The sequence below is a fragment of the Mizuhopecten yessoensis genome, unplaced genomic scaffold (genome assembly GCF_002113885.1).
Source record: "Mizuhopecten yessoensis strain PY_sf001 unplaced genomic scaffold, ASM211388v2 scaffold2119, whole genome shotgun sequence".
Taxonomy (NCBI): Eukaryota; Metazoa; Mollusca; class Bivalvia; order Pectinida; family Pectinidae; genus Mizuhopecten; species Mizuhopecten yessoensis.
In genome coordinates this window covers 32,324-35,299 of record NW_018404387.1, presented here as the reverse complement: position 1 = coordinate 35,299, position 2,976 = coordinate 32,324, and the positions used below count along the sequence as shown (strand labels likewise).

The 2,976-nt window shown below is 35.7% G+C and overlaps 1 long non-coding RNA gene across 1 annotated transcript in view; it reads left to right on the top strand.

The window, feature by feature from the left end:
* The first annotated feature begins 2,878 nt into the window (after nucleotides 1-2,878).
* Nucleotides 2,879-2,976, top strand: part of LOC110445218 — a 1,350-nt gene continuing 1,252 nt past the window's right edge. The window contains exon 1 of the long non-coding RNA XR_002462330.1: nucleotides 2,879-2,971. This is a non-coding gene — a long non-coding RNA (uncharacterized LOC110445218). The remainder of the gene's footprint in view (nucleotides 2,972-2,976) is intronic.

Here is a 2,976-nt window from a genome sequence, read left to right as displayed (position 1 = left end):
AGTTTTATTACATACCTGGTAAATCTTATATAGTGATACAGCCAGTGTTATTATATACCTGGTAAATCGTATAAAGTGATACAGCCAGTGTTTATTACATACCTAGTAAATCGTATATAGTGATACAGCCAGTGTCATTACATACCTGGTAAATCGTATATAGTGATACAGCCAGTGTTATTACATACCTGGTAAATCATATATAGTGATACAGCCAGTGTCATTACATACCTGGTAAATCGTATATAGTGATACAGCCAGTGTTTATTACATACCTGGTAAATCTTACTGTAGTGATACAACCAGTGTTTATTACATACCTGGTAAATCTTACTGTAGCGATACAGCCAGTTATATTATATACCTGGTAAATCTTACTGTAGTGATACAGCCAGTGTTTATTACATACCTAGTAAATCGTATATAGCGATACAGCCAGTTGTGTTATATACCTGGTAAATCTTACTGTAGCGATACAGCCAGTGTTTATTACATACCTGGTAAATCTTACTGCAGTGATACAACCAGTGTTATTATATACTTTATGAATCTTACAAGTTTTCAGGCCATGCACTAGAAGATTCTGTATCACACACTGACATCACAAGATGATGTATTAGCTTTGTAGCCAAGACTTATGTTTTTGTGAAACTTTTAAGTTGCCTTGCACTGTCAATAAGATCATTATCTACTTTCAAAATTGAGCAAAGAATAGGTTCACAATGTTTTAGGGACAGTTTACCCTGTAGAAACAGGGTGTCATAATTCATTTGGAAATATGAAAAATACAAAGTTAAACATCTTCAAATATTTCCATTTCCATTGTATAGTCAATAAATATACTTGTCAACACTAAACACTGTTATGAAAGCATAATACAATCAAGTACAGCCTGAGAATAGTTTCCAGTCAGAGTCAGTTCTTGTCGTTAGTCATACTGCTAATAGTATTCAGACACCAATTAGGTTGTCATGTCAAATTCAAACTTTGACAGAAATTCCAAAATGGTGTCCCACCGCGATAGTGACCTGATGGAAGTTATAACCGTAGGAAACGATACCATGTTCCTGCAAAAGTGGCTGTTTCATCCTCTGTTTGAGATTATGTTGAACCAAATGAATCCACACAGATAGACAAAATAGAATTTCTTTTTGTTTTTTGAACACGAATACAAGAATTGAAATAAATATGTCTAGCCTCTATGATAGAATCCCAGTAATTGTAAACTTTTTCTGAAGTGAGGGGATATAGTGCTCAGCATTAAAGCCATTTAGATTCTGATATCTTCTGTTTGATGGTGTTAGATTCTGATATCTTCTGTTTGGTGTTAGATTCTGATATCTTCTGTTTGGTGTTTGAATTTGCTATGAACATTACACCACAGCTGGTAGATATTAACAACATGTAGCAAGATTTTGTTGTTGTACCGTTATACGGTCTATGTTTACTTACAAATGGTTTGAACAATGTGTTTACCCAGATTCTTGAGAAATGAACTGTATTAATCCTGGCGTGCTTTATTTTATGCATTAAGATGTTTACACCTGTGTGTCTGCTCATTATTTATACCATTCATGTCAAATTTTAAGAAAGAAAGGTGTATCAAGCTTGCTCAATGTTTATTTTAAACTGGACAAAGTAAAAGAGATCAAGAGCCAAGAGATTGGATGTAGAAAGAGTTCTTTTACAAATGTAAGGAATTCACAGAAAGTGAGGAGTAGAGTGTCAAATACAAAACTGAATTGTTTGGTTAAGTTGAATGAAGAAAGCTAACGAATGAGAGAAAGAGGGAGAATTGATATAGATTATTGTGAATGTCTGTACCTTTAGCATGCAATAGACATTATCTGTCCTTTACATAACTTACACAACTAAGGCCAAACGTGTATCATGTCCGAGTCAGAAGTACACTCTGTACCCAGAAACCCCCAAAATGAGGGGTTTTATGTACCCCATAAATGGTTGTTCCTCCTGTTTACAAGAACTCTCCAATGTAATTAAAGACTTGGGGGTATAGAATCTCAAAAGAATATATCAAATAGACACCCAAATAGACACCCAAATATACACCCAAATAGACACACCCAAATAGACACCCAAATATACACCCAAATAGACACCCAAATAGACACACCCAAATATACACCCAAATAGACACACCCAAATAGACACCCAAATAGACACCCAAATATACACACCCAAATATACACCACCCAAATAGACAACCAAATAGACACCCAAATATACACCCAAATAGAAAATTCAGCGGAAACACTTGGCACTTGACTTGGACCAATATTTTTTCTATGGAAGATAATTAATTTCACATTTTATAGATGGCCCATCTTGTAATACAGACACCGTTGATGTTTGGATAGCTGGAGGTGTAAGATGGTGTTAATATGTTCATGTTGTTGATCAGCTGTTGTATGAAGCTGCCGTGGAATAAGTGAACTTCTATTTCACATTGATCTTTAAGGCATGGTTTTAGTGCAAAGGTTGGTTAGTGTGCCAATACGGCCAGGAAACAACTTCTATTTCACATTAAACTTTATGTCGTGGTTTTAGTGCAATGGTTGGTTACTGTGCCAATACGGCCAGGAAACAGACGATACCTTGGGAATAAGTAGGGACATTTTGTGCAACATGGAAAACAATGTTTGATTGCAGCAAAGTGGGTATGTTTATGTATATACAGTATTAATCAGATGACTGATTGTACCCATTAAATACAGGTGAGGTATTTACCTGGTAAACACAGGTGAGATATGTACCTGATACATGTACCTGGTAAACACAGGTGAGATATGTACCTGATACAGGTGAGGTATGTACCTGATACAGGTGAGATATGTACCTGGTTAACACAGGTGAGATATGTACCTGATACAGGTGAGATATGTACCTGATACAGGTGAGACATTTTCCTGGTTAACACAGGTGAGGTATTTACCTGGTTAACACAGGTGAGGTATA